Here is an 18,816-nt window from a genome sequence, read left to right on the forward strand (position 1 = left end):
ATAATATAACGAAGGTATCACCGGCTAACACAGAACACATTATCTACCTACAAATAAGTCACTGAAATCTGTATTTTGTATGCCTTCTTAACTAAGAGGTTTTGCAATCAGTTATTGTTAGTACAGTTATTGTCTTGGGATGTTGACAGCTAATGCTCTTATGAAGAGGTAATAACTGCTTTCCATCACTGAAGCATCATTCTCGTCAGGTTATAGAAATTTTCTCAAGGTCTCTCACTTTGAGGTTGTTGTAGAAAACAAGGAAAAAGTTCTACTTTTTTCATCTCTTGTTAATTCCACTCATTTTTCAGTCACTCATCAGAGGTGAAAATAACACGGTCCTTTGTTCTCTAACTGCTAGAGAGTCCTGAGGTAAGAAAAGTATTAAAAAAATAGATTTTCTCCCATTGGGGAAAAGATTAGCACTTAGTTGCATAACTCCATTTTATCCTCTTAAAGACTGGTGCTAAGAGTCTCCCTGAAATAGCCATTAAACTAAAAGCTGGGGTTTAGAAGGGTGATACTCATGCCTTGGCTGTGCCTGATGAGGTTCTCCCACTTCCCAGATTAGTGTTCTAATCACCAGGTTGTTTACTGGGACATGAGTGCTTATGATGGGTTCAGAAGAAAGTCTTGGGTTTTATTTCCCGTTAGACCAATAGGTTTTGAAATCTTGTTATTTTTTCATAGGTGAGAGTTTTCTTTTATCAACAGTTACCTTACACATCATCTGATGCAAGGTGAGTCATTTGGTAATTTAGCTTCCTTAGGGTATATGGCTTATGGTGTGCCCTGTCTGTTTCCCTTGATTCATCTAGAATACTATGCCCAAAAGAGGAGGGAGAAAGACCAGAGATAAACATTAACTTTTTTCTCTTTTTTTAAAGTTGTCTCTGACTACTAAAGTGCTTTTTGCATAGCCTAAAAACACTGTCCACTAGCAAAAGAACTGTTTGGAAAAAGCCAACCCCATTCACCTCCTTACATGGCTTTTTCCTCCTCTGAGGCCTGAGAAAAAGCTTTGAACCTGGAAGGTGAAGCCTAGTAGTTTCTAAGCAGCAAGGATTCAGACATATTTAGACCAGACCTGTCTTCTCTCTCTGCTTCATTTGCTGCTTGTTCCATTTGCTTCTGAGTATTTTTATCATTTGTATCTGCCTTGTTAGCCATGTAACAGACACCACACAGAGGATGGTAATGGGCTGAGGCAGGGAATACCACTGTACCTTTCAATTCACAAATTTGAGAAAAATAGCTTGAATTTTTAAGAACATTCAAATTTTTTAAGTAATTTGCTCTCTGTCCTTTGCATATGCAGGTTCTCCCTTCCACTGGGTTGAGAGGAGAGTAGAATTTTTTAAGACAGTAAGTTATTCTTCTTCATTCCTTTCAGTTCTCCACATAAGGCTATTTGGCTTTCCAGTGCTTCTGCTTTTTTTTTCTTCTCCCTACAGAAGAACATAATTTTGCATTATCAATGAACATCAGGCTAGACCTCATGGGCATGCAATTTCCTGGACTCAGGAAGGAGTCCAAAGGTTAGTCTCATAAATCCTATGTGTGCTATGCGGCTCTTCCAGCTCTTAGCCGTGTTTGGCAACAGGGTCATTTGTTCTAGCACTCACGTAGTAAAACATGTTTCTTTTATGACCTCTGAGCAAGCTGTTCAGGGTAAATCACTGTACATACAGTCATGACTTGACCAATGCCTGTGCACATTTCCACTGCTTTCCTGTTATTTTGTCTGTAAAATAGTGCAGAATTCTCCTTATGAGGTGGTGTTCCTGGATGACAGAGCCTCCTGCTTCACATAAAAATAAGGACTGATTTTTCTGAGGGTTAACATGTGTACAGATTCCAGAGTCAAGGAGATTCTAGATGGAATGTTTCTTAGTATAAGAAATACAGTTCTTCTGGAAGTAAATGAGTGTTTGTGAACAGTTCCTCCTTGCTGTGGTCTCCAGTTCTCCAGTGCAAGGTTCCATGTGGAGAAAATCAGGAATGCTTTTATTTGTGAGATTTTTCTTCATGTGTTTTAGGTTTTCATTGAAGAGGTGTAAAGGCTGAAAGCATATTTAAGCCTGTTTTCAATATTTTCATACCTCTGAAAGTGATAGTATGTGGTCATGTGCCTCCAAACAGACTTTTCATCTAAAAAACAGAAAAAACCCCCCAAAAACTCTGCCTTCTCAAAAACCATTAATCGTCTAAAAAGTGTTTCACTCAAACAAGAGATACTTTGATGAGCTTAGATGTCATGATATTGTTTGCTTGGCTGGCAATTCTGCAGCACCCTCAGCTCTGACTTCCTGCAGGTACCATAGAAACAGCAAGCACAATATGTACCTACCTCAACTTTCAGGGAAGAGCCACAGACTAAACCACTGTGTTCTGTGGTTGCTCTCAGGCAACTAGAGGCCTGAGCTTTATCCCTCCTTGGTCCTTTGTTTTATTCTCCTTCTATTTTACTTTGTTGCACTCTGTTAGGTTTTCTGAATTCTGCTTTTCTTTCTTTCCTCGTATCTCTCATTAGAAGAATGCCAACTTTATTTTGAGCTCTCATTGCTGACAAAGTTTGCAAAACAAGTTCTTTATCTCTTATAATACAAATGATCAGATTATTTTGATGAAGTAGGTTGAAAGGAAAGGTATTAATTATCAGGCCTCAAGCTTTAGTCTAATTAGTAGGCTCTCAAACATACTTAGCACTGGTGTGGACTTAATGCCTCTGTGGCTGTTTGGACTGCTGTTGCAACCTGAATCCATTCTGGGAGCAGACTGTATCAGAGAAGGAAGAGCCTAGTGTATTACTGCAATAGAGAGGAGATTATATATTATGAAGATTTAAAGATTATATTTGCTTCAGGGCAGAAGGAATCACTCATTACTTCTGGTAGGTCTTAAGCCCTCCTTGTGAAATGAGGAAGAAGTGGCAAACCCAGCACAAACTCTTGTTCCAGAAGTGGGTTATATTTAAAAATAAAATATTTGTATGTCTGGAGCTGGGCTCTAAGAATATGGAGATGTAAATGCTGCCATGGCAAGGATTCCTGCAGGGACATACTACCTTTGTCATCAACATGTGACTGTCCATTTCCATATGTGGATTAAGTCCGAGAGAGAGGGTATGTCCTTGCCAGCTATGGATTTCCAGTGTATCCTTGGCTTACTACCATACCACAAACAACCATGATCAATCCCTGAACATTGAATTCCTGAAGTCTGGATTCATAGAGGTTTTCTGACAGTATTCTACTATTTTTTTCTCATAAGTGGGTCTTCTATGCCTTTCAGAGGAAAGGAAAGATCTCTTTAGCAGTATCTGTCTGCTATAAAGACTTCTTGTTTCAGCTCACCATGTGGAGTTCTGAACACTGTCTCCATGATTTTGACCACAAGATTACTACGAGACAAAATGGTACATATCCTGAAGGGCTTCCAATTGCTATCAATGGAATTTTACAAGTGATCAGCCAAAGTGATCAGCATCTTATAGGAATGAATGCTGAGTGAGTACAGAGATTCATTTTTCCTCTTTCCATATTCTAGAATTGTGATTTACTGGATAGATATGAAGTCAGTAATGGATCAGTGGGGCTTTATGGGTTGGGGCTAGAGCATTTCTCTGTGCAGATTGGGTGTAATAATTTTTTGCTACTCAAATTCCATCCTGGTTGTAGTCTGAAGGCTGCTCTGGAGTTTCACTTGTACATTGTTTTGGTTGACCTTTTGTACAAGAACTCACTTCATCTAAACCCAGCAGAGATATTGAATACTTTCTTTGCTGTGATAGAAGGTGGCTGTAAAAGAGACAGTAATGAAAGATAAGGGGACAGGCAGGTATGTGCTGCTGAAAAAAATATTTGTTCCCTAGATAGTCATCAAGATGTACTTTTAGCTCCAGCATCTGGTTGATGCTTCATATTTCATTATATCCGTTGGTGCTTGCTGGAATGAAAGGGAAAAGAATGAACTCCATTCTCTCACTTGGCTATAGATTATTAAAGATAAGCTTTGATGTGAGATTATGTTGAGGAATACATTTGGTGCTGGTAGCTCAGTGTGCAGTGGCAGTGGAGCTGCAGATTGAGCTCTGGGGCGTGGGAGCCCAAGGCAAGAGGCTGTGACTTGGCACCAACCACCCTTTGCACAACAAAGGGCACAGGAACCTGTGGCCCAGCCAGGTGATCAGACACTCAGAGACAGCAGGAACTGAGGGCTCATCAGGAAGAGCTTCACGGGCTTGGACTGTGGGGGTATAAAAGCCCAGGATTACCTCTGTTGGGGGTCCCTCCTTGGAGGCACCAGCTCGAGCTATTTCTCTGTTACTGCACCATGACTAAATTGTTCTAAGGAACTAGACATATGAGACTGTGCTAAGGGAATCCTGGGGTCGAGGCAGTAAGGAAACCTGGTCTGACTCTCAGAGTGGGGAGTCAAGCAAGGCTTAACATGAACCTGTCAGCTCACTGGAGCCATCCACTGTGAAGGAGCTTCACTCCCAGCAGTTAAAATCTCTGGTGGTGTGAGTGTGACTGCCAGAATGGCTTCTGAATGGTCAGACAGGAAAGTTTCCTTAACAGATGATTTAATTTTTCTACTACTTGCTTACATAGTGTATAGTAAAGGAGATGTAGCAGATAGTCTGGAAAACTGGAATTCACTTCCAGTTCTATAGAGGGGATTGGAAAGTGGCTGTCCAGAGTAAAAAGTATTTACAGTTCCAGAAACAGTAGTATGGGTGTCCTTTCTCAGCCCTTTCAGAAGGCTCAGCTACCCCAGCTGGATCTCACGCTGTAGGTCTAGACTTTTGCAACTGGTCCTTACACTTACATTCTCCTGGATCTCAGGCACATCAGCTGTACAAGCTGCAGCGTCTTTCCTGCATCGTGCTGTGCTGTGTCAGATGGGTCACTGCTAACTTGCAGCACAGTGTCAAGGACTCTCCTCCTCATGTGACTATGCCAAATATCTCCCCTGACAAATTGCGTTGCTGTCAGGAATATTGGAAAGAAAGGATCTTGAGATGTCTTCCTTGTCCTCTTGAGCGAAGGTCTATGCCTGTCCTCACAGACTTGCTGAGGCCTTCACTGTAGACTTTACTCTCTACATTGTTTTTTTCTTGACTTAGCTTTGCAAATGGATTAGATGTAAATCTGCCCAGAGCTTCACACTGCCATAGCAGTAATAGTTATTATTATGGTTCTTGAAATACACTGCTAAGTCTCACAGAGATGATTCAGCTGGCTGTGTATTTGCCTGAATACTTTATAATTATAAGAAAGTATAAAGTCGAAGGATTTGAGGTTCCAGTTATACAATCAATGCAATGCAATTGGCCTACTCAAAAACAGGGAACTGGCAAATGTAATCTTCAATGGTTAGCTGGGAATGCTTATTCTGCTGTGCCATATCCTTAAGAAAATACAGTGTGTCCTGGAAACTAATCAGAGTATAAATGCAGGATGCTTTGGCAAACAAGGATTAGAGAGAAAATATGATTTGGTGTATAATAGTGGTTGAGGCTCTGATAGTGAAGAAAGACTGATGATTTGTCTCCAGGTAGAAGTGTTGAGGAAACCTTTTAGCTATGAATGCCTTTCATGGGCTCTGCCAAACAATGCCTCAAGCTCAGAGCAGCTGCCTTGTTAGCTCAGAACTCTGCTTGTTCCTGTCATGTCTCTGCTTCTGCCTTGCACATGCATTTCAGATTGTCATCATTTCAAGGTTTGATTCTATGTATTCACTTCTGAAGTGTCTTGGGAGTGAACACTGATGGAAGCACATATAGTTGAAGTATAAGGAAAGAATGGGAGGTTATTAGCAGAGGGGTTCCCAGCTTTTTTTTTTCAATGTGACTGCACCCATACTAAGCTTTTTTGGGGTATTCCAAAGTACTGTGTAAGCAGTCACTGTGCAGTGAAGTCTGTACTGTTTCAAGGGAACAGCTTAACCACTTTGACATACAGCTATTTTATTTAATTTAACCAGATGGAACAATCCCATTTAGATTCAGAATACAGCCAATCATAACACAGGTTTTTTTCAAGCAAGAAAAATTCTACCATAAATATACAAGCTTTATATTTGGGAAGATGGAGAGGAAAATTTCATCATCAATGTGCAAATTTATATAATCATTTATAATCATCAGCCTTCCCAGCTGTAAAGAATATATCTTTTTCTTTCAGTGTATACTGTAATTTTCAAATGCTAACTGTGTGTTTTGCTTTCCAGAATGGATGATTCTCTTGGCAGCAGGGGGACATTCTGTAACCTTTGTTACAAAACCACAGTTCTTTAAACTATGGGTTTCACCCCCTCTGCAGGGCTGCCTTCGGTCCCTGCACTTCCATTAGCAGTGACAATGACATTGAAGGGTGCAGCCCATGAGTCACAGATAAGAAAGCTAAGGAGAGACAACATGGGTCTGAATATAAAAGAGGTCTCAGCTGCTCAAAGCATCATCATTGCGTCTGTGTACCAAGGAGATATGTACACTGCCCTCCCAGTCTAGGGGGAAAACTTCTGCCACGGTAGCTCAGTAAAATTTACAGGTCACAAGATGGCAGCATAATCTCACTAGTGAGGTTGACAGAATTTGAAGGATCAGGTCATTAATCTTCCTCAACTCAAACTCCTGTTTTGAGCAGTCAGAAAGTCTTGTGTCTAACTGCCTGGTGCTTCCTGGGCTCTCTAAACTACTATGTATATACATGAAAGTGGGTGAATAGCCTGTTACATCAGGCTTTCAAACTAACCTATTTAATTTACACTCCGATGCACTGTGATATTATTGACATAAATGGCTCACCAGGAGTTCAATACTGAACCAAAAAATTACACCGGCATGTTATCTAACTAATCAGTAAGAAAGGCAACATTGATGGAACATTGACTTTGCAAAGCCTGTGCAACTGGAAGTCATATTTGTTATAATTTGCCTTCCTTTCTGGTCTTGAAAGCAAGATATTCTGAACCCTGCCTCAAAATACAGGTTTCTTACTGAACATTAATTTTTTTTTTTTTAGTACTACTGAGTGAATATATTCTCTGCGAAGAGCTGATTCATGTATTATTCTCTTTCTGTTTGATGGATATTTAACTAATCTGTATTCAGTTTTCATCTGCCTATTTGTCTGCCTGTCTCTGTGTCTCTCTTTCAAAGAGATCTGCCCCTTCTTACCATTCGCTCTGAGCTGTAGTGTTTGAATGTGCAGTACTTCATCTGGAAAAAAAACCTGTGCTAGGGAGAGATGATTCATCACATCAGTCACCATATTATATAATGCAGAGTGATAACAACTACTGTGAACATTTCTAGCAGCAGTATTCCCACTCATGACTTTAAATACTTACCTCAGAAATGCCTGTAAAAATAAATGGAGATATTTGCATATACTTGGAAGAAAAACAAGTAATGAGAGCAAGGCAAAAATCTCTTGATTTTCAAAATTAATTGCAATTTCGTGTGATATTATTGCAGAATTAAACCATGGATTTTTAAGTTCACCTTCCAGGTACACTTTTTTGAGAAGAAGGTAGAACCATAGATTAACAGTTGCTTGCATCCACCAAGTGATTAGGATGTTTTGGCACACATGCAAACTGTGCTTATGGATATTCACTTGCTAAACTTACAGGTGAGTTTCCAATGGACGCTTTTGCAAACATTAGACATTTGAACATATGCTGAAATCCTAAGTGGTCACTGGCTTTGGTTTTGTGTACTATGACCATTGTTCTCATGGAGTTTATTCTGACTGGTCAATATAGTTGCATGTGAGCATGCCTAAGAGAAATTTAATAAAGTAAAAGAAAAATGAGAAAATTGTACTCTGCCCTTTCCACCAGCAGGTCATTTCTGGCCTAAGCAATTGGCCACATGGTGTCACTGTGTTTCAAGGCAGCAAAACTTGTAGCAATAAAGCCTTTAGCAATTCCGAGTTTTCAAAGTATCCCAACCATGTGATGTTATCTAAGAAGACACTTCAGCAAAAATGGCAAGGTCAGGAAAGCTTCACAGTAGGAGTGTTTTTTATAGAAAACATCTGTTTCTCAACTTCTCGTACCTTCCTGGAATACATCAGAAATGTTTTTAGCCCAGAAGCACTTGTTCTCCAGATGTCTGCATAAGCTTTCCATATAAGCATTCTCACTTATCTTAAATTGTTGCAAGTTAGAAATTTAAAAATTCAGTGGTGCATCCTACACTTTAGTCATAGTCCTTTTTTTCTTCTTCTGTCTTTGTATATCTGAATGTGCAACAGCTTTTGACTTTGCTAAACAGAGGTAACTTGTCCTTATGGTGCTCAGAGTAATATAAAATGCAGCTCCTGGGACCCACAAAATACTGTTTAATCCCTGCTGGCTCTGAAGAATGCTTTGCAGAACACACCTGCTCAAGAGAGCTGTGCCAAAAGCTGATGTATTATGTGTTTAAGGAATCTCATGATGTACAGCTATAGCAACAGTGAGAGAAACCTTTGTGTACGGATACAGTATGAGCCCTTAGCCAAGAAGATGATATCTGGCTCAGGGCATGTCGAAAGACTGCAAAATCTCATGCAGTAATAAGTGTTGGTGTGCACTGTTTCTTCTGGGAAATGATAAGTGAGCCTAGAGTAGCAGGCCTTACTCTTTCATCCTGATAGTCTGCATAGGTTGGGTTAAGATTTTATAGAAAGGATAGATGTCTGGCAATGACTTACCACCCATGTAGAGAGGAAGGTGCTTTGTTTTGATTGCTAAGAAATTAGGTTGTTGCAATGCTTTTCCTAAGTCAACTGCTTCTGCTTTGTGTGAAGCTTAGTCTCTGCATAGCTGTTAACAGTGACAGTGCTGTTTTAAGATGCATATTTCTTATGCAATTAGTAGTTTTGTGACCAATTTTGTTTGGACCAGGAGTTCACTTGTAATATATCTGTTTTGATGGCCGTATCGTCAGTTTAAGTGCACAGTCACATCATATTTAGAGGTATTAGGTGTACAAAGCATGGAACTCTGAAAATCTGAGTGCCTTGATATGAATTTCAGTGCAGTGGTATGAATTGAGGAAATAGCTGTGCTAGTTTGGCCTTGAATGTGACCTAAGTGCTAAATAAAACCCACCCTGTCAGATGTCAGAGTAGAGCTGAGATGCCCTGGAGTGTGTGACTTCCTTGCAGAGACAGCAACTGCACACAGGGTGAATTTGGAAGACCAGAACACATTTCTGAGTAGGAAGTTATTTTGTGTTTCCTCTTGTATGTGCCATAATGTTTATTTAGGAACACTTACTCGAATATGATTTTGGCCTATGGTTCCTTCCCATTCCCCCTCACCATTGCGTCTGTAGTTATCTTACCTGGAAGAATTCTCCATTGGCCTCTCTGCTGGTGGCGGCCCTTAGTATGGGAGCTTCTGCAGAGGGTAAGATATGGTTCATCCTGAGGAAGAAGATCCTGAATCAGAAAGTAGCAAGGGAGTTCTAACATAACTATAATTATCTTAATGGCACTTCTGCCATGAGGGTATATAAAATATAAACAGGAAAGGCTGAAACCCACTGGCACAGATGAAATGCAAATGAAGGGCTGGTGCCTCTACTATGGAAATGCAAATAAGAAATGGAAACTGGCTGAGGAAATCATTCAAGGTTGTCTCCAGGAACTGCCTTCAAAGTCTTTGCTCAGGGAAGAAAGCTGTGAAGCAGGGGAAGGATGTGTGTTTCCTCCCCTTGTGATTTTATGAACCTCAAGCCCTGGAACAAAAGCTCCTTCTGATGAAACTTTTATATGTTGTCTTGTGCAATGTATTCTCTGGGAAGCTCTGTTACTCCATATTTTTTTGGAAGAGGTACACTATGTATCAGTGCCAAGGGCATTTTAGTGTGTCTCTAATACTATTAGACTGAAGAGCAAGTCTTGTTGAAATAATGGGAACAACTTCTCTTCATCTGAACCTTTTTTGAAAAGCACATGGACCATCACTGCCTGTGGATACAAGTCAACTACAGGTTCCTAATATATGTTTGATATATAAAGAAAAGCTTGAAGAATGAACGAAAAAGATTTCTAAAGTGAAAGCAATCTATGATTATTTAGTTGGACCTACACAATGCATGCATTTTTCTCAGTAATTCTTGAATCAAGTTCCTATTGTTTGATTGAGCTACGCATAAGAGAGAATCATCCAGTTTTGATTTAAATTTAGCTATCATGTGGGAGGGAAATGTGGTGTGGAGGCTGAGAAAATCAGGGGTCACAATGTGAAAGGAAGGTGTAGGAGGGAAAATACATAGTTTAGCTATAACACAGGTTTCAAGATCAGAAATAGAATTTATTGACATTTATGATACTGTGGCACTTCAAAAAGTCAAGAGAGAAGCGATTTCCTAAAAGTGATAAAAGTTCTTAGATAAACTATAGAGCTTGCTCAGAAAAAAACCTGCAATCTAAATAGATTACATGAACCCCGAATGCAAAGGAGAAAATAGAAGTAAAAGAACAGGACAATAATTAAGCCTATGAAAAAAAAATGTGATATGTTTGGTTTTCATGGGGAGCAGAGAGGGGAGACTAGGCTGGTGTTTTGTGCATGTTCCTTTGACTGTTGTTGGGTTGTGCTCCAATTCATCAAACACTTGTGCACCTGAAGTGGTGCTTTACCTGTGAATTATCCTATTAATAACGGTTGGAGTATTCCTGAGAGGAATGTATGAAAGTTTCCAAGAGGATGAAAGCTTTTGGCTTTTTAAATGCAATAACTACTAAATGGATAGCAGAAAAACTGGTATTGTCTAACCACAAAATCTACTATGAATTAGCAGTAGCTGCAGATTAGGAAGATGTCTCTGAATCTTTTCAGCACATCTTTTCCCACTAGCAAAGCTACAGCTTTGAACTTTCAGCATTTTACTGTAGGACTTTTTTTTGGCTGGATGAACTTTGACTAGCTCCCCTCAGTAATCTGAAGTAGTGAGGCACAGGGGGCAGATCGTAAGGGATGAGGATTTTACTTGAGCTCAGCACTACACAGCTAGCAACAAAAACCCCAGGATGCGCTGTTGTTAGTATGTTTTTCATTAAACACTGTCCTGATGCAGACAGTGTCACATAATGGTGACAACTAGATATGTCAGCAGGGAGGAAATGGAGCTTGAATGATCACAACCAGAACTAGAATTAAGATATCAAATAGGTGTTCTTGTGTCTAGAAGCTGAAATGGATTGGCATGGGTTCATCTGTACAGTTTCCTTTCAAATGTTAGGAATGAAAGGAGTTGTTAATAGACAGCTGTTAAGATCTCTTCCCATTTAGGAAAGCATCAAATTGCTTTACAGTATCTTTGTTTCTTGTTTTCGCAATGGAGAGCATAATATCTTATGTTGAAGTTTATTAATATAGACTTCCTAGTACATGAGTATATTGAATGAAAATTAGGCGCTGCTTCTTACAGACTGTCTTGATGCTGAATAAAACCATTTATTAACTTTCTGACTCCCAGGTTATTCCCCCCAGAGCTGAAGGATGTTTTGCTTGGGACAAGTGAACAGCATTTAGCTGCATCTGTAATAATGTAGAACAACCATTCATTTTGTTTGATTCAGAGCCACATAAGGCTAGACAATGTCCTGTGTGGAACAAGAAGCATCTTAAGAATATGAATTCAAAGTGTGGGACACATTTGTGACCTATGCTATGGCTGCTGGACCTTTTGGTGCTCTCTGGACCATGGGTAAAATGATGCCTCCCACAATACAGACACTTAGTAGAGAATACACTGAATTTCTCTGAACATTGTCAGTGTCAGTATGCAATGTTTGCATTTGTAAATGGAAGGTGTATTCTACAACAATAGAAAAATTCTATTTTTTTCTTTGTAATTTTAGTTTGTCTTTCTTCTGAGTTGCACCGGTTTCTGTGATCTCAGGTGAACTGGCTGTTGCTACTTTCATTTCACACTACAGATTGCTTGCTAACTTACCTAAGATGTGCAGAAGATTTATGACATGGCCAAGGAGTATTTAAATGGAGCAGGGGGTACCTTACCATTTTAATTCTCATTTCCTTCCTCCTTTTTTTACTGTAAATAAGTTATTGCACAAGGCATTCCATGCTCCACATATCTGTCCATGTTGTCAGCTGTTTGTGTATCAAGTCTGAGGAGGAGGAAGAAATATGAGGTGTGTTAAGAATAGTCAGGTACTTCCCATTCACAGCAGAGCTGACCATAAGTTTTCTGATGCAACACTTCTCCGTTCAAAAATGTTGATTGGATTCTGTATTGCTGGGTTGGCTGGTTCTCCAGCTTCTTGGAAACCTGCTTGGAAAGTTATGCTTTCGTAAACCTTGTGGACCCACCTGGCCTGTTCCTCTGGCTACCCACCATTCTGTGATGACATGACACTGCTGGCTTCTCCCAGTTAACAGGGGCTACCCCTTAGGCTGGTCAGCAGTTGCATGAGTTGCCCATTAGATGTCCTTCAGCTATTGGTCAATTCCTTTGATTCCAGCTTCCTAGATATCTTAGCTTTGAAGCTTCCAGCGTGCCCAGGGAACTGTCAAGCCACCCATGTCATAGCAAAACAGCTGTGTAGGCAGTGTCTTGGCATGTAAGCTGAGGCATCAGCCCAGAAACGTTTCAAAATCTTTCTTATATATGTGAGTGAAATCTTTTTAGGGAGGTGTGCCAACATGATTTCCTCTGTGGGATGAACATTCCAGTTCCCAGCACTGGTGCAGGAGAGTCACAGGACATTTTACCTTTTTGTGGTTCACAGTTTGTTTGCTAGTACTTGGCTGACAAATGCATTCAGTATGTGTGTAAGTATACAGCAGGGAAGACCAGCAATTAGTGGATTTGAATCATACAAGGTGAGGGTCTCTGCCACTTTGCAATGTTTCTGTTGCATGGGGAGAGATTGCAGAGTACAAATTGCTTGTGTTGCAGAGAAGGCACCATTACTGGTTTGTGCTCTGCCGCATTGGCCAGCTGTGGGTGAGGTTTGCTTCCTGGATGAGGTTTGTTTCCTGGAGCCGTTTATGAGAGAGGTCATCTGAAAACTAGTCTTCCATCAGATCTCTATCCCTGGAAGCTAGAGTCTCTGGGTGAGTGCATCTCCTCTAGACTGGACTCTCCCTGACGAGGTCCAGGAGTTCTAATTTTGGACCTTTGGCACATGGATTTGGATCCTCTGGCAAAGGAGGAAGTGTAGGTAGCTTGTTTTAGTGTTCCATTCTGAACAGATTCAATGCCTTTCATGACCTACACAACAGTTTTCTCTCTTGTTGGCCATAGCATGTCTTACCTGCCACATAAACCATGAATGTGGGAGGCCTACAGTTAAAAACACTCTAGTTCATTGAGATGCCAAAGGCTATAAATTTCTATTGGCTTTGGTATTTCAAGAAGCACTTTGTAAAAATCTTATGAGATTCAGAACTCCCAAGGTATTATATGAACTAAGAGGTTAAAAAAGATCTGTGCCTGGGAAAAATAATTTTTCTCCTAGAACGAAAGGATTTAAAATTGCAGTGTTATGCAAGTGCCATGTTTTATGTGCTGCTGAAACAGAGGAATTAAAACTGACCTAATATGCATGCGTAGAGACATTCAGAGATAATATCAGGCTCCATGGATGACTCTGCCTTGGCACAGGTTAGAGCAGCTTTCCTGAGACCAACTGAGATGCTCAGTGTGTTTCAAGTGCCAGGTTCTCTGCTCACACTTTTCTGCCTTCTCCACTGGCTTAAGGGGAGCAGGCAACAGAAAGCTGCTTTTATACCACTGGAAGTAAGCTGAGTACCTTCTGCAAGACAAATTCCCAGTTGCACTATTAGGAACACTTCATGTCTTCTTTTTGTCACAGGAATAGTACCAATTGACTAGAAGAAGAGACACACACCTAAACAAGAAATTTTTCTCATTGAAAATATTTCCAATAGGGAGAAGTATCAATGCAGAAGGAGCTTTTGTATTTATTTAAATTCTCATAACTCTGTAGAGCCCATGAAATTGTCTTCTGCTGTCAGAAGTTATAATCTACCAGGAGTGAGTCACAGGGTTCTTAATTGCTGTAAATAAGCTTGCAAGGTTCATAACTCATAATAACTCTAATGACTAAGTCAAACTCTGGTTATTCTATTTTAAATTGTTCACGTAGCTTGTTTGATGCCTAGAATTTTTGTATTTATTAAAAAACATCAACATAAGTGAAAGAAGGGAAAAATTCAGTTTCCAAATTTGACAATCTTTCAGTAACCTTAGAAAAGCCATACAAAGAGGTAGTGAAAAGCCCCATGACTTTCTGGTATTGAGGTCAGTGGTCAGTAATGATCCACTTTCAGGAATGCACACTGAATTGTCTAATGTTTTTTCCACCTCTGATGCTCATTTCCATATGAGTTCTGATGCTTTAAACAGCTTTTACGGACGATGCTGTTTGTCCATGGTCAAATCCCCACTCCTGAACTCAAGCTGAGGTAATGGCTACATGCCACTACAGAAGGGCAGTCCTGGAAATTCCTCAGGAAAAGGAGAAGAGTAGTTTTCTTTTCTTTGGCCCCTCAAATGAGCTTAGCATTTGTCCAGAGGAGTTCCAGAGCCAACAGTGTGAAGTAGGAGCAGGAGTTTCTAAGCTTGGGACTTGGACAGGAGCAAAATCTCCTGTTTTAATGACAACTAGCTCTCAGATTTTTTGTTGCAACATGAAACTTCACCCTCGGGTATTTTTAAGACTTGAGCATTTTCAGATATTTATCAAGGATTCTGTGTCAGTATTTGCTTTTTCTTTGTGATCACTATGCCTGCTACAAAGACATACTTTGCAGATATTTCCAAAGCTGCTGGTGATAGACTTGGATATATTCAGTTCATCATGAACTGGTTGTTTCTGTATTTCTTTTCCTTGTCTCTACTCTCAGATGAGTGGTTTTCTTACATTTACACTTACTCATTAACAGTACTAACCTACAGAATAACATAGCAAGAATACTACTGGTTTAGTCTTGTGTTAATTTTGAAGGGCTACTTAGACAGTAAGTTACTTGGAGGAATGGATGAACTGAACCCTTAATGAGCTCCATATTATTTGAAATAAATCACTGTATATCTTTTATCCCTTTCTGAGCCAACATCTAAGGGCTATGCTCAAGTGAAGGTAGAACCCTGAATAAAATCACATACAGGGCTGAAGGCAGGTTTGACACAGAAATAGAAAGGAAATACTGCTATATGTGTCATACAATCACTGTAACCTTTGTTTTTTAATTACTCTCGCCTGGTATAATTCAGTAGCAAACATTTCCTTAGCATGTCTTGTCCCAAAGAACTTGCAGTCACAGAGAATGAAAAACGGTAACAGAAAACAAGACTTAATCTCTTGATTCTAAAAGAGTGACTATTTAAAAAAATACAAGAGCTTGGTGGCAACTAAGAAAGAAACTCTTTTCTTGATAATTTGAAGATGAATACCATAACCATAAGTCAAATCTTCCTGCCAGCCAAGTGGTGAAGTGTAATACTTACCTAACTCTTCTGAGGTCTTTGCACAAGCAATTTTATATTGACATCAGTGTCAGACTATATGAATAAGATCTGAAGATAAAGGTTTGAGAAACTGGCTTGAGTGGAATGACATTGAAATATCTTACTCAATTATTTCAATTAGCTCTGCAATCACTTGGTTTAAAATAAAAGAGCAATTTCTAAACATAAACACAGTAGGTTTCAATGTGTGGCTTTACAATGACGTGTCTTGGAAAGGTAACACAGCAGTCCTCAGATACCCCAGGTAAGTAATAAGCAGCTTCCTCCCATCTTGAAGCTGCAAAGATCACTATCTTGCCATATTTACAGCCACACCTGCAAAGTATCTAAGGAAATTAGTATCTCTCTTACTCTGGCCAGGAAAAAGAGCCAGTGATACTGGATTTACTGTACGATATCTTTGTTTAAGATTACAGTGGTTCAGAAGATAGGTAAGAGGATATACACCTTTTACTTTTCTGAAACAGGTATAGATCTTGATAGCCAGAAGGACGGTTCATTTACAGATGCTATCACCTGATTGCTGCTCAGATAGACCACTTGGTATTTTGTTCTAATTAACATCAGGTGCTGAAAATGATGTTTGGAAAGTATTCAAAGATCTGAAATAATTTCAAATTATCTGCGTTGTTTGCTCAAAAAGAATGGAGCAGGGGGAAACAATGAAAAATTAGAAAGCTTTTATTTCAAAGTTACGGGTTACATGTCCCTAAATCTGGCATTTCTGAATCTTTGCTTTATAGTTTCTAGTTTCACATGGTAACTTTGAATTGAAAAATGTAGATAGATTTTAATAAAGGTCGGTGGTTTTTGATGTTTTAATTATTTTTACAGTGGTTAAATAAGCCAAAGATGGAAAAAAAATATTTTGGGGATCATCTAGGGAAAAGAATATCTTTTTATCCCCCCAGTTTTTGAGAACATTTTGAAAATTTTTGGTTTGAATTTGACTATAGGCATTTTTTTTCTTAGGTGACTATAATTTTTCTAGCCTAGCCACTGAGCTGAACAAGGTACAAACTGATTTATAAGACAAAAAGAAAGTGACTGTTGTCTCCCATTGTCACTGTCTGGCACAATAATATGTCTCCTCAAAGCTGCACAGTCTTCCACCTCCATCTCCTCTATGGTATGGCTGCATATCTGGCCCTAGAAAGATCCATTGCTTATCTCTACTAAACAGCTTTTATGGGATGAATAAACAACTGTTCTCAAACAAAGTCATGGGAGATTTATGTTTCAAGGAGAGTGTTTCAGTAATTGCCATCCTTCCTTGTGAAGCTGTGAGGATTGAGGGTGGAAGGACTATGAAGAGAGTGCCTCAATTAGGGCAGTTTTTGTACATCAAAGCTGAGTTTGAAATTTTGCTGTGCTGTTGCCATTGCTGGGATAAATAATGATCCCCACTAAATGAGACTTCAGTACCTTTTGTAGGTTCTGTCCCAGTTAGCTTTTAGGTTTGTGCCAGAAGTAGGATGATCCAGTTCACAGCTATTGAGAGTTGCTGTCATTCTGTTGCTTAGTTTTTGGTAGCTTAGTATCTTCTTGCAAGGGGCTGTTAGTGAGCAGCTCACTGGGTAAATTGCATGTAGCTGAACACTGTATTAATTGGCTTTTATTTCTTGCATGCTGGGCTTGCAGCATGGGCTTGCATTCCTTCCATTCTCATTCTGTTTCACATAGTCTCGTGTGCATTACCCAAGTGCCAACAGGTTGCATATGCAACAATTTAACTTCAGTGTAATTTGATATGTATTTTAATCTGTTTTTTCCCCTTATTCCAAGTACTTTCCAAGTACTTTCTTAATGTTAATTCAGAGAAGAAATAAGATTCAGGCATAGAAGTGGAGTAAGACCAGCCTAATTAACACATAAAATCTTTATAGAATCCGTCTTCTTTTTGTCTCCTGAACAGTCTTTTACAATCTGATGCTGCAAATACAGTGTAACATTTTCTAAATCTAACTCCACTAGTATAAGCCTGGCATGACTATGTCCTCCCTTTAAAAAGGGGAGGGGGAGGACTTGCTGTACCCTCTTGAAGATATTGCCTACTATTTGGCTAGTTCACTTATGTATTGTGCTGTGCCCTCTTCAGGTTTAAGCTTTAGTTTTGTCTTTCTTTCCTTATGCAGTTGATTTTCTTTGCCTTACTTTCCCCATGCTGTACATTTTTTGTGTCTGCAGTAAGTCCTGACATCACATAGCCCATCTCCCTCATGTCCAGGAGGAAATGGATGTGGTACTTGTCAGCGTGCTTATTGACAAGAAACACAATGTTTTATGTGGTTTTGGCCATACTGATTTACTGGAAACATTAACTTCTTGGAGGGGCTATTGGAAAAATTAGTTCTGTAGCTCTCCAAAATAACTTTTGCACCTTGATTTTAAGGCATCCTGGGACCATTTTTTTTCTTCTTTCCTGTTCCATTAAGACATGGGTCTCCCTGCTGCAGCTGTTCTGTTTTTAATGTGTTGCTCTGTTTCCAGGCAAATATACTGCTGTTTGAGTGGAGTTCATTTTTCTCTGGCTGTTTTTCCATTTGCCTTCTCTTTAGGAGGTACATTTTTCAACCTACTATTTCGGTCTCTCTGTTCACTACAGCAGCAGAACCTATGATCAAAGCTGCAACTGCAATATAAATAGAAAACCAGAACTCCACTCTGAATAAGAACTTTTTTCCTTTATTCTCTGCATTTTCTCTTATCTCTGGAAATGGAATATTTACTGTCCCCTGTGTCCAAGGGAACATGAAGATGAATGTGTGCACCGCAGTCTTAACTGGTCCTGTAAAAATGCACAAGTGAGGCAGCAGGAGTGCAAGACCTGCATAGTTCATTACTCTGAACCCCAGATTGCCTTCTGATGAGTTTGGCTGATTTGTCTGGAAGTAACTGCCCTTTGATTTGCTGCACATAAACAGCAGACCTTTATTTGAGATATCTTTCTTTTTAGTATTTCAAAGATGGCAACCTAAGTACTCAGGTTCTCAGCCTGCTGTTTGGGTGCTTGACTGCATGCAGTCCTCACTGGTGGTGAGCATGGTGGCTGCATTGCCAGCCACAGCAGAATCTCTGTGAAATGTCAATTTGAACTGTTGTTTGTCACTTGCAGAAGCCCAGGAGCATCTGCCTAAAACTGATTTTCTACTGCTCGCAGTTTTTTTGTGGAAAATGTTTTAAAAATGCCGTTTAAAGGTGATTCACAGTGTGCATTGAGTTTCAGGAAAAATCTAACACCAGATTTCAGGTAAACCTATTTTCCTACACAACTCCTGTGATTA

The 18,816-nt window shown here is 39.6% G+C and overlaps 1 protein-coding gene across 2 annotated transcripts in view; it reads left to right on the plus strand.

The window, feature by feature from the left end:
- LOC113979276 (cytosolic phospholipase A2 beta-like) overlaps positions 1 to 18,816 on the plus strand; it is a 56,617-nt gene that overhangs the window by 1,340 nt on the left and 36,461 nt on the right. The window contains exons 2-4 of one of the 2 annotated variants that reach the window (XM_027706727.1): positions 691 to 740; positions 1,319 to 1,365; positions 3,352 to 3,509. The gene's annotated coding sequence lies outside the window, so the exon portion shown is untranslated. The remainder of the gene's footprint in view (positions 1 to 690; positions 741 to 1,318; positions 1,366 to 3,351; positions 3,510 to 18,816) is intronic. The other variant, XM_027706733.1, reaches the window with a different exon arrangement.

This window comes from Neopelma chrysocephalum, unplaced genomic scaffold (genome assembly GCF_003984885.1).
Source record: "Neopelma chrysocephalum unplaced genomic scaffold, ASM398488v2 Primary Assembly neopelma1_24, whole genome shotgun sequence".
In the NCBI taxonomy this organism is placed as follows: domain Eukaryota; kingdom Metazoa; phylum Chordata; class Aves; order Passeriformes; family Pipridae; genus Neopelma; species Neopelma chrysocephalum.